Genomic DNA, 17241 nt, shown 5'->3' with positions numbered 1-17241 from the left:
TAGTGCAGTGTTTTCCGTAGGTGTTCAGTGTTGTGCGTCTCCTTTTTAAAGTGTTGCAAATAGAAATCAGCCTGTCACCGTGTTTTTTAATTATGCGTGTCTATTTCCTAAGTGTTTTTAATCAGCGTCACTGATCACTATTTTTATGTTTTCTTCACAACTTTTTCGCCATGTACCTGTTTTAAAACAGTCGCCGTTTTATCATGTCTTTTTATTCTTATACCTCCTCATTATATTTTTTAACTTTACCTGTAGGCTGCGGAGCGGCGTATTACGCTGCTGCCAGCCCTCCCCCAGTCCCCTCCCCCTCCCCCATACAATAAAGAAAAAAAACCGCTCAGTCAGTCATGTACTTCGTGTGATAGCGATTCGATTTGGGTTGTGGCTCGTACTTGAGATATTGACAGAGTTGTGTCGAAAGTTCGTTGCACTTCATTGTTCTATAGGTTGCCATTTTGTGTTGGTTGCGCCGTTCGGTCTGACAGGTGGCTCGATTCCGACGTGAGTCTGTCCCAACCCCAGGCGGTCTTCCCGCTTAGCGTCTTCACCGTCTCTCTCCAGTTTTCTGACGTGTGCACCGGTATCCGGCTACTCGGGGTGAGTATGGCAGACACAGGTACGTCATTCCCCGTTGCTTGAAGTTTATGAACGTGTTCATTAGTCGAAGAGGTCAGTCAGTGCTGGCGTATCCGTCTCTCGACAGCCCCTGACTATATGTTTTCAGTGGGTGGGAAATATGAAGAACATTTTGAACATGGCAACATCGGAACACACACCATATCGAGGTAGGTTAGCACAGTATAGTACAGGACAGGCAACATGCGGTCTTGCATAATACTGTTCAAAGGTAACACCTCGGAGAAACTGATCATTTTGCCAAAATGGTTCAAATGGATCTGAGCACTACGGGACTTAACATCTGAGGTCATAAGTCCCCTGTAACTTAGAACTACTTAAACCTAACTAACCTAATGACATCCATCACACACATCCACGCCCGAGGCAGGATTCGATCCTGTGACCGTGGTGGTCGCGCGGTTCCGGAATGAAGCGTCTAGAACCGCTCGGCCACAAGGCTGTCTACCAGGTGTACCGGTATGAAATGAGCGTTAAGATACAAATGCCTCGATAGGGAACATTTGTTGTGAACGAGCCTTAATTTTTTTTTGGTTGGTATGACATCTGTCAAAGATATTTAGTATACATCAAGTCATGGAACAGACAACATCATATGTTTTCATCGTGTTAACAATGTCGAATTTTGTACTAGAAGGTGATGATTTGTGGAAAGCATCAATTTTTTGTTTTCATTTGAAAAAAAGTGCTGCAGAGTCGCATCGAATGCCTGTCGAAGCATATGGTGATCACGCTCTATATGAAGCAGCATGCAAAAGATGGTTTCAACGGTTCAGAAACAATGATTTTGATGTAAGAAATGAAGAATGTGGAAGACCACCAAAAAAGTTCGAAGATGCCGAATTGCAAGCAATATTGGATGAAGATGATACTTTGAGTCAGAAGCAAATGGCAGCCATGCTAAATGTTGCACAACAAACAATTTCCGACCGTTTGAAAGCTAAGGGAAAGATCCAAAAGTGTGGAAAATGGGTGCCACATGAATTGAATGAAAGACATATGGAATACCGAAAAACCATTTGTCAAATTTTGCTTCAAAGACATGGAAGAAAATCAATTTTGCATCGAATTGTTACTGGCGAAGATAAATGGATTTATTTTAAGAATCCTAAACGGGAAAAATCATGGGTTAACCCCGGACAACCATCCACATCGACTGCAAAACCAGATCGATTCGGCAAGAAGACCATGCTCTGCGTTTGGTGGGATCAGAAAGGTGTGGTGTATCATGCGCTTCTAAAACCCGGTGAAACTGTGAATACTAATCGCTACAGATAACAAATGATCAATTTGAATTATGCATTGATCAAAAAAAGACCAGAATGGGCCAGAAGACATGGCAAAGTAATTTTTTTACGCAATGCACCTGCACACAAAGCAAAACTGGTTCAGGATACAATCAAAACACTTGGCTGGGAGCTGCTACCCCACCCGCTGTATTCACCAGACTTGGCCCCTTCCGACTACGATTTGTTTTCATCAATCGGACACGCATTGGCTGAGGAACACTTCGATTCCCACGAAGAAGTCGAAAATTGGGTGTCTGGTTGGTTTTCTTTAAAAAGACGAACATTTCTATTGGCGTGGTGTTCACAAATTGCCAGGAAGGTGGTCAAAATGTATAGGAAGCAATGGTCAGTACTCTGAATAAAATGTTTTTACTTTTCAATTCAAAATTAGTGTTTGATTTTCACAAAAAAACGCTCATTTCATACCGGTACACCTGGTAAATTATCGCCCATACGAACCAGAGATGACCGTGTGTTCAGCCTTTGTCGTTCCATACCATCATCATGTCAGGTGCTGGACCTGTATGACAAACAACCAACACAATCTGTCAACATTTGTTATCCTCGGAGCCTACACACAGTGAGAATTTCATCACAGTGCTGAACCCAGAATCGGGATGCGTCTGGAAAGATGACGTTTTAATACTCCGGTGTTCTGTGTTGTAGTCGGCACTCCGCTGCCGACACGCTTCTCTTTGCTCCCGCATCAAGGTAAACCGCAACAACGGCCACCTCACTGACAGTCCGTGGTGCTCGAGACGGCGCTGCACTTCTTGTGTGTTCGTGTGGTTACTATTCTTGATCCAAAAAAAGCACGTTTCCTGTAGTACCCACTACTGCTATCCTCTCGGGTGGTAGTGGCGTGTAAACTAATGTCCGGCGTGGCGTTGGCTTTGGCACTACACCTATCGATTGCATATCCGCATGACAGTCATAAAACCCCGGCCAACACGGCTAAAATATTGATAAACCGCAACATCGATAGGCCCGGATCCCGTTGTTGTCAAGTTCCGAGACGTGCTGATAGACGTTTCCCCATCTTACATGCAAACAACATTCAGATTCAATTTCTGAATGAGAAACCCACTGCATAGTCGTTCATTACATGCGAAATGTGGGTGGCATTTTTCCTGTCCACTTTGCGTAGTTACGCTATCAAGCTATTCATTTGTTTCTACAAACATCTAGTATACTTAATGGCAGTTTGTGGTTTGTTGTATGTCACTTTCGTGCTGGTACACCGATCCACTGTAGTACAGAATGTTTCTCTCTGAATTCACCGCTACACACAGAGGTAGGTTATCAGGGTTATCAGGATCTCGGTACAAAATCAGATCGAGAAGAGCTGACGAAGATGTCAATTACAGGCGTCTTGAGAATACTAATTCGACATTAGCTTAAGGAAGTTAAGAGCAAATAATGGATAAATAAAACTGGATGGCTGGGTGAGAGGTTGAGCGCCTCTGTTTCGAATATGAATCATCAAAGTAGGTGACGCAGTGGTAAGACACTGGACTCGCCTTCAGAAAGAACGTGGTCAAAATCCCCGTCGGGCCATCCATAATTAGGTTTTCTGTTCTTCCTCTTAATCGCTTTAGCGAATGCTGGATAGTTATTCCGAAAGGACAGGGCGGATGTTCTTCCTCATCTTTGCTCCATGTGAACCTATGCTGCATACCGAATGAACTCGCCGCCATTGAGATGATAAATGCGAATCTTCCATCATTCCATTTCTTTCCTTTTTCCTTACGGATACGAACGCAAAAATTTAATGGTGCGTAGTGTCACATCATAATCAAGTATCTTCTACTTTCAGACCCACTGAGATGGCGTAGCAATAAGATGCAATCTCGCTCTCCGTAAGACGGCTGTTCAAATCACCACCCACAATTAGTTTATGAATGATTTCCCTATATCGATTAAGGCAAATGGCGGGCTGGTTCATTTGACAAACAACGCCCGACGCCGCTCCATGTCCTTCAGCATCCCAGCAAGTCCTGCGTCTCTGATGACCTCGCCCTCGATATTATGTTTAACCGTTATTTTTTTTCCATTCCTAATATTAGCGTGGACAATGTGAACCTGAGGATTAAAACCACCATAACTAACCATAGTTCATATTTAAATATCTCTTAGTATGAAGGGTGTCGAAGCTTCATTAATTTTTTTTATCGATGTTGATAGTATGACGTTACGTATACGTAGTAAGCCTAACAGACGTTTCTGCTGTGAAATTTGTTTTAGACTCGATTTATCTCCATTATCGCTGTTAGTGTAGACCGTAATACTCTTTTCTTGATGACCCCGTATGGATTTCAAATAAACAGCGAAAATACATGAGTTTACGTATAACAAAATAATGATAACTCAATAAGATGAGTGTTTAATGTGGCAAAACAAAGGAAAAATTTAGTACACTTAAAGCGACATCAATTAAACGTAACACCTTCCCCTACAAAGACTTTATATTAGAAGTTAGAACTTGTCGGAACTGTACAAAATGTGTGTTGTAGTTCTTTTTACTACGTAATATACGCAATGCATGCGGAATAAACCCCAAAGAGCTTGAATATATCATTGGAGGGCCGATAAGCGTTTCTACTCGGTGAAAGCATATTATGGAAATGGCGACCGTCTGGTGAAAATGTGACGTGCCTTTCATTGTGTCAGTTTGACATGCTGCTTAACCAGCCTACTGCACGAGCCAATATGATTCGAACGTGGATAAGCAAGCTCGAACGAACTGTACTGAGACCTAAAGAAAGAGCAGCAATGAATGAATCATCCGAACCCTTTGAAACGTCTCAGATGTTCGGCCCCTATTTCTCTGTCTTTCTTTTCCCCCGGTTCTGAGACTACTAATGCGGTAACTTAATTCTGAGCGATACGTTGAAATGGTTCACAGCTTTCTAACACCACAACTTTTATTTTTTCCAGTAAATCACCACACAGTATTCCAGCATAATGAAGCTACAAGCCGCACCATAAGAATATCAACGAATGCTGTGAACGCACTGTTCTCATGTCGTATCAGTTCTTGCGATGGGGATACACCTAGCCGTCTCACTCGTCGGATTGAGCTCCGTGCGACTTTTTTTTAGCGGACACACAGGAACGAAAGTATCTCAGGCAGATACATCACTAGAAACCGCGCACTCAAACAACCTACTGTGGACGAGACTGCAGTAACTGCTGACAGTATGCAGGAAGAGGTCATGCTGAAATACCAGGCCACACTTTGACAATGTCTCACTTACGATGGAGATCATTTACTGCATGTAGTGCAGCAAAAACAATTATCTTTTCCTTGTATTCCTACTGGCTCCTTGTAGATGGTGGGCAACATGAAACTGATCCAGAAAGTGTTTCATGCGCTTTAAGGCAGGCTACCCCAGGAACAGATCATGTGAGTTGGTTGCCAATCTTCAGGCGGCACGGAATACTTTTTGGGTCGGTTTCATTTCGCCCACCAGATATTTTCTTAATATGTAATAAGATTTTTGAAAAATTTTCCTTGAACAACCAATCACTGAAATATTCCGCATTTCTGTGGCAACACTGTATTTCAGCAATTCAATGTTCGTTGCTGCACTCGTGCTTTTAGTTCGTAGCCTTGGGGCCCACACTATAGAAATAAAGGATTTTAATACTGAGCTTACGGGTGTTCAACCGGGTCGTTATATCCATTGCCTGCGTAGCAATTTGAGACCGACGCAGCCATCTTCTTCACGTGCTGCGAGTTTTGTTACTGTGTGTTCTCGCTGTCCGGACAGCAACTACACGTACATCGTTGTTTATTGTCGAGTTCGATGCCGTGTGCAGAAAGTGAAAAAAACAGCTCTGTTGAACACCTGGAAGCCCACTATTAATCAATCACTTCGAGAAAACCCGAGACATCATAAAAGATTTCGTTTTAGTAGCGTGGTGCGGACCCTTATATAATCGTGAGAGACGTACAGTTCATTACTTCGCGTGTGCTTATTTGACTTAATTTTTCAATGGACTGCTGATATCAATCAAGTGAGTACTGACTGTATCTCTCCGCAGTTGAGAACGTTTGGGGTATTATCGGTAGGGCCCTCGAACCAGGTCGGGATTTCGACGACCTAACGCACCAGTTGGACAGAATGTGACACGATATCTCTGAAACTGTAGTCAATTGCTTTTCTGTACATGAACATCACATTTACCGATTTCGGTTCCATTCGGATAATTGCATTGTGGTGTGTCGTCCTTTTTTATGTAATTTCAAATCTTTTCGAAACATTTTCCTCCCTGACACCCTCCGCACAATAGTGAAAGCAAAAAAGCATACCTTTTGTTATATTTTCGCTGTTCGCACAATAAAGCTTCAACATCAGAGTTGACTTCTTCACTACAATTAGAGTTAGCAGTAAAGGAGTAATATCTTTTTTACCACTAACGCTATTCGCAACACGTTATGCAGACGTTAGCCACGTATATCACTGAATGTAACTATAAAATTGTATCATTAAAATAAAATTAAAAGGAAGGTCAGCGTTGGAGGTAATACTGATGTTTTATTGATAGAAAAATCGATTTTCAATCACATAGTGATCATCTTCAGTGCTGTGGTGTACAAATTAAACTCATAGACACTGGTATATAGTTATCAGTAACCAAAGCTGAGAAGAGGTCACAATCAGAGCTTTGGTTACTGATAACTATATACCAGTGTCTATGAGTTTAATTTGTACACCACAGCACTGAAGATGATCACTATGTGATTGAAAATCGATTTTGCTATTGTAACCTCCCCACAAAAATATTTAAAATGAACCAAGTGTAACCTCCCCACAAAAATATTCAAAATGTGAATTTAAATATTATTAATTATTGAATGTAACCTCTGAACAAAATTGGGTTCCCATTTATAGTCTCCGTGCAGAAATGCATTCACATTTAATGTACCCACAAAATTCTTTTCTCATTTAATGTTAAGTTCGAAACATAAAAATTCCTAAACCAAAAAAAAAAAAAAAAAAATCAGTAACCTGGTAAATTTTATGACGACAGCAGCGCTGCGCCTCGGCCCTGTATTCTGAATAAAAAGAGCAAAAATTCTTACCTCAATAAAACTGCGAATATATCTGCTCTTACCTAAAAAATTTTCGACACAGCTCCGTGCAATGCTGGCCTATGCTTTGTGATTCGTGAAAGAAATAATCATCCGTTGGATAAAATCTTTAAATTCAAATGAATGCTTTTTTTAAAAAAAAATTACTTTATATTATAAAAATTATATTGGGGCATTTTTTAAAAGAAATTGAATGACAGTTAACATACATTACTAGATATGCGCAAGGCTGCTTCTTTACCTTCTACAATAATACTCACCCTCCAGAGTCCCGACCAGAGCAGACTGCAGACAAGCGCAGACAAGCGCAGACTACTGCCGACTCACGCAGACTACTCAAGACTACTGAAGACTAATGCCGACTAGCGACAAGCAACAACTGACTACATACTGCTCTCTGGTCAGAGACTCTCCTAAGTCTTGCCTGTTGCAGGCAGCGCATACCGCGCATACCTCTTACACTATCAATAAAACATCAACATTGCGGCCAACGCTGAGCTTCCTTTTAATTTAACATATATGGTCGTTGTGCACACAGCACTCCATGGAGTCACCAATCAACAAAATTGTATCATTGTACCACACATAGTTCATTGAGGTGCTGTTTCATACCGTGGAGCTCGATTCTTTAAGAATCGGGGCGAGGGCTTGCTGGCGTATAGCTGTAACCATAGTAAGACGTTCCATGGTTATATTTGTCTTTGTAGGCTACTGATGTCGACTGTCTTAAAAGACCAACTAATCACCATGAACAGAAAATGGGAAGCAATAACGAAAGCTTCAAATGAAATTTATTTTCAATTTTTAGCCTCATTAGCTCATTAAATCACATATAGTAAAGTGAAATTTTATACTCTTAAAGAATAAATCTTTAAACTGCGTTATAGAGCTATAATTCGAAGATTACTCCAAAACGATATTTTTTCTGGTTAGTTATCACAAAATTTTCCCCTGTAGGGCCTGCAATCCAGTTGCAGAATGTGCCTATATTGATCCCGAACTCGGCCCTGCCCTTATCTCGTTGTAAATATGCAAATGAAAGAGATTTTAGGCCTTTAGCTGGTGGTCACACCTCACGATGTCTGACTGGGCCGCAGTTATCCCCCTTCTATATCGTTTCCCACGTTGGGATCTCATCGCTACGCACTACACCACGCATCCTCCACGTGCCGCGTGGGGCGGGCGAGGTGCTCTTGGCGACCGGAAGTTGGCATGCGTGCGCCCTGGACGTACTGCTCAATACGGACCCAGCCATCGGCCCACGGCAGGGCTTTCGCCGCGTCTGCCCAAACTGCCGCCAATTACACGCTGTCTGCAATTCTCGGCCGGCGCTTCGCTAATTGCCTTGCAGTTCCTATCAGCGTAAGTCAGCTGAAATTGCTACTCTCGGCTGGACACACACACACACACACACACACACACACACACACACACACACATACAACGCACACAATCACAGCGAATATCCCCATGCCACAAGCCTTGCCAGCGTCACACACGTAAAGGGTGTTCGATTAGGACAATTTTTTTAACTTATGCTGCCCAGATGGCTTGTTGAGATTTGTTGCATTTCCGTCCCGAAATTCTATTTCCAGTCCATAAAATAAGGCGATTTTCTAGAACTAATGGTCACCAAACACAGAGAAACTACTCATGCAGAGCTCGAAGTGATAATTTTTTTTCTTAACATTTACATTTTTACCACTTGTAATGGTACTTGAATTACGTAACCTCACCTCAACCTCTCGATACCAGCAATATTCTACTGTGTTTCTGAAATATAGTTAACATATTTCTGTGACAACATTCAGATCTGATTTCATTAATGTAGAGGTACTTAGATACATCGATATGTATATATTGCAATGATATTATTCTTATGTGTATTCTTTCTTTTGTCACTACGATCTTTGACGTACTTGTTACTGATTTTTGGGCCCGTAAGCGGTTATAAGAGAGTCAAGCTTTGGTCGTCATGTTAAAAAGACGCAAATTGTAGTCAGTTTATGAAATGTGAACTTTAACAGTGAGGAAGATATTTTCAAGTATGTTTTATATTGTGAAGTGATGTTTTGGAACGAGTTACGTGATATTGCAACAAAAGTAATAAAAAAAAATAAGTGTAACTTAAATTCGGAGTACTGATTACTTTTTTTACATCACCACTGTCCTAACTTGCAAAAGTTTCATCTTCAAGAATGGTTTATGAAACACATCTATAAAACTTTTGTATATCGCAGAATAACACCTAAGACTGAATGCTGCCTTGTAGCGCTGCTGGTACGTGATGCGTTAAAGAAAGTAGATAAAAAAAGCAGAGAGTAATCAATGATTATTGCAACCGTACTATACGTAAAATGGCAAATCCACAGACATAAGCGACTTTGACAGAGGGCGGATTGTTTATGGCTCGGAACGTGGGAGCGAGAACTGTCGGCTGTCGAGAACATCTACAGAAAGTGCTTGAAGCACGGTGAAACAACGATTACGCTACCTCATAACAGGATGTGGAAGTGTGTAAAGCAGGACAGAGTCAGCAACAGAGTGTAACGCTGATGTAGACACACCGTTCAGCGCACCTTGTTGAACATTAGGCTTCACTGTAGCGAACAGTCCGCCCCCGGTAGCTGAGTGGTCAGCACAGAATGTCAATCCTAAGGGCCCGGGTTCGATTCCCGGCTGGGTCGGAGATTTTCCCCGCTCAGGCACTGGATGTTGTGTTGTCCTAATCATCATCATTTCATCCCTATCGACGCGCAAGTCGCCGAAGTGGCGTCAACTCGAAAGACTTGCACCAGGCGAAAGGTCTACCCGACGGCAGGCCCTGGTCACACGACTTTTATTTACTGTAACGAACGACCACTGTATTTTCCCATGTTGACTCATCGACACCGCCAACTATGACTGCAATGAACACGGGTTGGTCGAGATTGGACAGTGAGTCAATAATAACACATCGTCTTGTCGGATAAATAACTTTTTTTAATTATACCAGGTCAATGGCAGTGCCCAGATACGTCGTCATCCAGGCGAATAGCTGTTCGAAACACGCACAGGCGTATGCCTCTGGGGGAAGCATTATGCCATTTGGATATTAACCTAGGCTTCCGTGGGAACCGTGGTAGTAATGACAACTGTGGATTACGCCAATATAATCAGTACTTCAGCAGTGACTGAGGAGAGCTCCTGCATGGCGGTAGCAGTCAGCGTGGACCAGGTGGCGGTATCGCTGCTGGTTGTTTTCATGTTTTACTGACCCTCTTAACACAAATCGATAAAAGGAATATCTACTAGACTAACTTGGAACCGCTCTGTCGAATGGGCACGAAAAATTCCACTTTAAAAATCATTCTGTTTGTAACGGGAAACAAACCGACGGGAAACAACGCCTTCCTGAGAGACAATCTCCACTCATTCCAAATTAACAATATAAGTGTAGACCAGATGTGGCTTAAATTCAAAGAAATAGTATCGGCAGCAATCGAGAGATTTATGCCAAATAAATTAACAAACGACGGAGATGATCCTCCTTGGTACACAAAACGGGTTAGAACACTCTTTCAGAAACAACGAAACAAACATGCCAAATTTAAACAGAGCAAAATATCCAAGATTGGCGATCCTTTAGAGAAGCTCGAAATTTAGCACGGACTTCAATGCGAGATGCTTACAACAGTTTCCACAACGAAACTTTGTCTCGAAACCTGGCAGAAAATCCAAAGAGATTCTGGTCGTATGCGAAGTATGTTAGCGGCAAGAAACAATCAATGCCTTCCCTGTGCGATAGCAATGGAGATACTATCGAAGACAGTGCTTCCAAAGCAGAGTTACTAAACACAGCCTTCCGAAATGCCTTGACAAAAGAAGGCGAAGTAAATATTTCAGAATTCGAATCGAGAACATCTGCCAACATGAGTAATGTAGAAGTAAATATCCTCGGAGTAGTGAAGCAACTCAAATCACTTAATAAAAGCAAGTCTTCTGGTCCAGACTGTATACCAATTACGTTCTTTTCCGAGTATACTGATGCATTAGCTCCATACTTAACACTCATATACAAGCGTTCGCTCGAGGAAAGAGCCGTTCCCAAAGACTAGAAAGTTGAACAGGTTACACCAATATTCAAGAAAGGTAGTAGGAGTAATCCACTAAATTGCAGGCCCATATCGTTAACGTCGATATGATGCAGGATTTTAGAACATATATTGTGTTAGAACATTATGAATTACCTCGAAGGAAACCGTCTATTGACACACAGTCAACATGGGTTTAGAAAACATCGTTCCTGTGAAACACAACCAGCTCTTTATTCACATGAAGTGCTGAGTGCAATTGACAAGGGATTTCAGATCGATTCCGTATTCCTGTATTTCCGGAAGGCTTTTGACACTGTACCACACAAGCGGCTCGTTGTGAAATTGCGTACTTATGGAATATCGTCTAAGTTATCTGACTGGATTTGCGACTTCCTGTCAGAGAGGTCACAGTTCGTAGTAATTAACGGAAAGTCTTCGAGTAAAACAGAAGTGATTTCAGGCGTTCCCTAAGGTAGTGTTATAGGCCCTTTGCTGTTCCTTATCTATATAAACAATTTGGGAGACAATCTGAGCAGCCGTCTTCTGTTGTTTGCAGATGACGCTGTCGTTTATCGACTAATAATGTCATCAGAAGATCAAAACAAACTGCAAAACGATTTAGAAAAAAATATCTGAATGGTGCGAAAAGTGGCAGTTGACCCTAAATAACGAAAAGTGTGAGGTCATCCACAGGAGTGCTAAAATGAACTCGTTAAACTTCGGTTACACGATAAATCAGTCTAATCTAAAAGCCGTAAATTCAGCTAAATACCTAGGTATTACAATTACGAAAAACTTAAATTGGAAAGAACACATAGAAAATGTTGTGGGGAAGGCTAACCAAACGCTGCGTTTTATTTTCAGGACACTTAGAAAATGTAACAGACCTGCTAAGGAGACTGCCTACACTAGGCTTGTCCGTCCTCTTTTCGAATTTTGCTGCGAGGCGTGCGATCCTTACCAGATATGACTGACGGAGGACATCGAAAAAGTCCAAAGAAAGGCAGCACGTTTTGTATTATCGCGATATATGGGAGAGAGTGTCACAGAAATGATGCAGGATTTGGGCTGGAAATCATTAAAAGAAAGGCGTTTTTCGTTGCGACGGAATCTTCTCACGAAATTCCAATCACCAACTTTCTCCTCCGAATGCGAACATATTTTGTTGACACCGTCTTACATAGGGAGAAACAATCACCACGATAAAATAAGGGAACTTAGAGCTCGTACGGAAAGATATAGGTGTTCATTCTTTCCGCGCGCTATACGAGATTGGAAGGTGGTTCGATGAACCCTCTGCTAGGCACTTAAATGTGATTTGCAGAGTATCCATGTAGATGTAGATGTAGGTGTCGCATGAAAGAATTGTCTGACTACACCTACACGTTGAAAAGAAAATAATAATAAAAAATAAAATGCAAATATTTGCCGAAAAATCAGAGAAGATGCTGCTGAGAGAGAACTCTGTGTATTAGTATCAACTTCTTTAAAAGTACTTTGAGGAAATGAGTTAATAGTCGCAAATTGGAAATTTGTGGTAGGGTCGTATGGGACCAAACTGCTGAGGTCATCGGTCCCTCTGCTTACACACTACTTAATGTAGCTTAAATCAAGTTACGCTAAGGACGACACACACACACACACACACACACACACACACACATACCCGAGGCCCGAGGGAGGACTGGAACCTCTAACGGGGGGGGGGGGGGGGGGGGGGGAAGGGCGGAGCCGCGTGGACCGTGACAAGACACCCCAGGGTCGCGCGCGCCTCGGTACTAGCAACAGCTGGCGGTCGTAAAAACCGTCCAAACAGACGACCGACAGTCTCAATACACAAATTAGAATACAGTTCATTAACAGAACCGGTTTCTGGGTCTAACTACATTTGGCGACAACACTTGTACACGGGTTTTAAGATAAGGTTTATCTGTTGCTAGATCAGTACTCCGGACATTGTGGTCTCTCGAAATGTACGTTTTATGGCAGTTTCATGTATTTTTTCTTTTTTTTTACTTTCCATGGTAACTGGTGATAGCAAAGGTACAGAGGTTATAAAGTGCAAACTGGCCCCAGCAAGAAAAGGAATTTTGTCACATTTAATGTAAATTTTAGTTTTAGAAAGTTCTTTCTGTAGGTGTTGGTTCGGTTCAAAAATAGCTCTGAGCACTATGAGACTTAACTTCTGAGGTCATTAGTCCCCTAGAACTTAGAACTACTTAAACCTAACTAACCTAAGGACATCTCACAAATCCATGCCCGAGGCAGGATTCGAACCTACGACCGTACCGGTCGCGCGGCTCCAGACTGTAGCGCCTAGAACCTCTTGGCCACTAAGGCCGGCAGCGCATTGACATATGGCGTGCATCTTGTGACGGTACGTCACATAAATATTGACGTTGGTTCGGATTTTAGCCTTTTACGGAAGTGAAACTTGAAAGACAAATAGTACGTACTAGAAGAGAATAAAAGCGTCTGAAATTTGATGCAACAGAAAGCGTTGAAAATTAGGTCGATAGACTGAATAACTAATGAAAGGTCCCGAGTTGAACTGGCTCTAAGCACTATGGGACTTAACATCTGAGGTCATCAGTCCCCTAGACTTAGAACTACTTACACCTAATTGACCTAAAGACATCACATACATCCATGCCCGAGACAGGATTCGAACCTGCGACCGTAGCAGCAGCGCGGTTCCGGACTGAAGCGCCTATAAACACTCGGTCACAGCGACCGGCTATTGAACTGGAGGAAAATGAAAGTTATTGCAAAGCTTCACAAAAAAAGGGATCTGTTGATAGGATACACCCTGAAATATTGAGGAATCTTCAGTCACGTAATGGAGTGAAGCGGAGAGAGACTTACAATTGTAGAGTAAAATCAAGGATTAAATCTGGGAACCAGCTTCTAGCGGATGAATGTTGCAGTAAGCGGTAGAGACTAAGAGGTTGCGCGGAGAGTTACAGGTAGCCAGTCTTTGGACTGTAAGCAGCAGCAGCAACAACAACAATAAGAACAACAAAAACTACAAAGCTTACGCTGTTGTTGCCTGTTCTACGTGAATCTGTGCCCTCGCACGTTTGCATGTGTTCAGTCGGCGTGCAGTTTATAACTTACTTCAAAGGAGAATGACAAGAGAATGTGTAGTTTCGAGGTCGTGTCAATCATAGATGGCATTTAGACAACGTTCGGATATCTTCTGTGATGTGAATAAAAAATGATGACCGTTAAATGTATTTGTTGTTGCTGCTGTTGTTGTTGTTGTTGTTGAAAAGGCTACCTGTTGCCGTTCAGTGGACGTGCAGTTGCGGCACTGGCCAGGAATTTCTAGCCTTTGTCGCCGGTGAACAGCAATCAGCATGGGTGCATGAATCAGTCGCCTACAGCAGAGGCCCATACTCAGCAATATTCGCTGAACGGACCCTGAGGAGACACTGATGGCGACGCCTTGGTTCATCTGGACGGGCAGTCGCTCAACAACTGCATGTATATTCGCCAGTACGCATCTCCGCAACCGTCGTTCACGTCCGTCATGTGTGGTCCGTGGTGCACCAAGCTGCCTCGCCACCACATTAGGACAGCGCCATCTTGACATGCACATATGTTGTAACCACGGTAACACGCGAACAGTTTACAAACGTAGCCGCTTCGGAAATGATTTCGCCATTGGCCCGAAAGCCAATGATCATCGCCTTTTGAACGTCAGATAAAAAGCTCCGTTTCCGCATGTGGACAACGACTGCACTGTTTTCCGCGTCCCCTCCCCCCGACACGCTTTACATAGCCTCCACTGCTAGTGCTGCCACATGCCGTCTGTGTGTGGTTATTACACGTTGACCTCGAACATAAGCGGTGGTCACAGTAATGTGACTGGACTGTGTACAAATAGGCGAGGACGGTAATGCATTCTTCAATAGTGTTTTAGATCTTATTTAAAGTTGGCATTAACGCGTAACGGGAACGACCTAGCACAGAGAACTATTAGTATGGTGTCTCTCCACTCCGTTTGTAACGTATCTGGAATGTTATGGAACGGCTGGCGGCTGAGTGCAGTATGTCAGAGCGGTATTATACGTTTGCGAACTAGTGGTGTACGGAGAGACAGCTGATGTGACCGCTGTTTAGCACCTTATGGAAGCAACATTTTGGAGGATATGGGGTAACATGGATGAGCGAACTAGGGGATCTGGTGCTACATTTTTTGAAGTATGTCGATGGCTTCATGTCAGAGTAATTTTATTTGCTTTTACATTTTGAACTCAAGTGCATTTGAAGTGCATTTTCTTTAGGATTAACATAGACAGGCAGATGATGGTAACTTCATAAACTCTTTACTCTAGGTTATGTTCCTAATATTAGTGGTTGAATGCTAAAGCATTTATAACAATCCTCTGGTAACAACACGTGTGGCATACAGTCAGAAGATCGACTCTCAGAAGTTCACTTCTAAACAACTAACGGAAAGAAATATTAAACTAAAGAAAGACAAGGAGACTGAACGACAGATCCACAGTGACATGATGAAAAAGTTTTCGGTAGATGAGAACAAGATGATCACAAATAACAAATAGTTGTATGTGCTCTGTAAAGAATTCAACGAAATCCTAAAGTAAGTGCCATAGTTATTAGTATAATGTTATGTTATGTTATGTTACGTTAACTGGGGACCTAGAAACTGGGGACGTCCCCGCCCCACGACGACTAGCGCAGTCCACTTCGCCACTTCGCTGCACCGCACCGAACCCAGGGTTAATGTGCGGTTCGGCCCCCGGTGGACCCCCCAGGGTACGTCTCACACCAGACGAGTGTAACCCCTATGTTTGCGTGGTAGAGTGATGGCGGTGTACGCTTACGTGGAGAGCTTGTTTGCGCAGCAATCGCCGACATAGTGTATCTGAGGCGGAATAAGGGGAACCAGCCCGCTTTTGCCGAGGCAGATGGAAAACCGCTTAAAAACCATCCACAGACTGGCCGGTTCACCGGACCTCGACACAAATCCGCCGGGCGGATTCGTGCCGGGGACCAGGCGCTCCTTCCCGCCCGGATAGCCGTACGTTAGACCGCACGGCTAACCGGGCGGGCGTATCATGTTACTTCGGAACCGTGACCTTCAGCTGAAAGTGTTATCACCATATATGTTCTAAAGATTGATATAGTGAGTTTATTCCATAATTCAGTTCTTTACCTGTATTAATGTGAGATGAAATATAGCAATATTTGACAATGTTTTGTGTATATCCTGACCATGTGTTCTGTGATGTGCTGAACGAAACCAACAAAAAATATTACAATAGACAGCTAATGTAAGTCACCATTTGTAACGAATATTAATTCTTTTTTGTAATATTTGTTGTCATAAAAAATAACTTGGTAGAAATATATTAAAGTTGGACACTATTCTTGTGATGTAAAAAGATTGTTCACTTGAAAATGCGGAACTAAAACCTTAGAAACGCGTCTTGTAATTAATGAATAATAAATCGCGATTGCGTGCAGAATGTTTTACTTGTTAGTAGACACTTAAAAAGTCGCAGATTTAACCTAAATTCAACAAGGATCTCATTAAATTATAAGAACAATTTTAGTATCACAAAGGTTTTGTTACTCTCTTGTAGTTTGTTATGGAACTGTGATCGAAACTGGTGTAGTAAGAAAAAGTGCTACGTAGAGATATAGAAAGTTTTTTTCCCAAGTGGTGATATGTATTAACGGTAATTGAACCACTTACACGAAAGTGGATAATAACATTAATCTGCTAATTAAGTTATATAACTAAACTTTCTCCGCCTTTAGGTCCTACCCATATTTTCAGTTGCACCCATTTTTATGTTAAATAAACATTATGAATCAAAAAGTTTCTTCCGGCTTTTTACTGGCTGTGTTGGTAAAGGACTAAACGCAGAACGAAGAGCGTTATACGAGATCCCGTAGAGCTTCGTCGTTTTGAACGTATATTCAGTAAGAGTCAGATATTTCATTCTGTTTTTCCCCTTTCTCGAGGATCTTTTCGAAGAGTAACATCCAATGATGTGACACTGTTTCTCAGCAGCCGTAATGCTGACTTTTTTTTACAACTTTCCGAAGTTTTCCGATACTAAAGGAATACCGAACACTCGCAAAGCTGCTATCCACGATAGAGAGA

The 17241-nt window shown here is 42.3% G+C and overlaps 1 protein-coding gene across 1 annotated transcript in view; it reads left to right on the top strand.

Annotated features, from left to right (window-relative positions):
* The window catches only part of LOC126413132 (lutropin-choriogonadotropic hormone receptor-like), a 932298-nt gene that overhangs the window by 241514 nt on the left and 673543 nt on the right, over nucleotides 1-17241 (top strand). The window lies entirely within an intron of this gene.

Source organism: Schistocerca serialis, chromosome 7, assembly GCF_023864345.2.
Source record: "Schistocerca serialis cubense isolate TAMUIC-IGC-003099 chromosome 7, iqSchSeri2.2, whole genome shotgun sequence".
Classification (NCBI taxonomy): domain Eukaryota; kingdom Metazoa; phylum Arthropoda; class Insecta; order Orthoptera; family Acrididae; genus Schistocerca; species Schistocerca serialis.
This window is presented reverse-complemented; position numbering and strand designations above follow the sequence as displayed.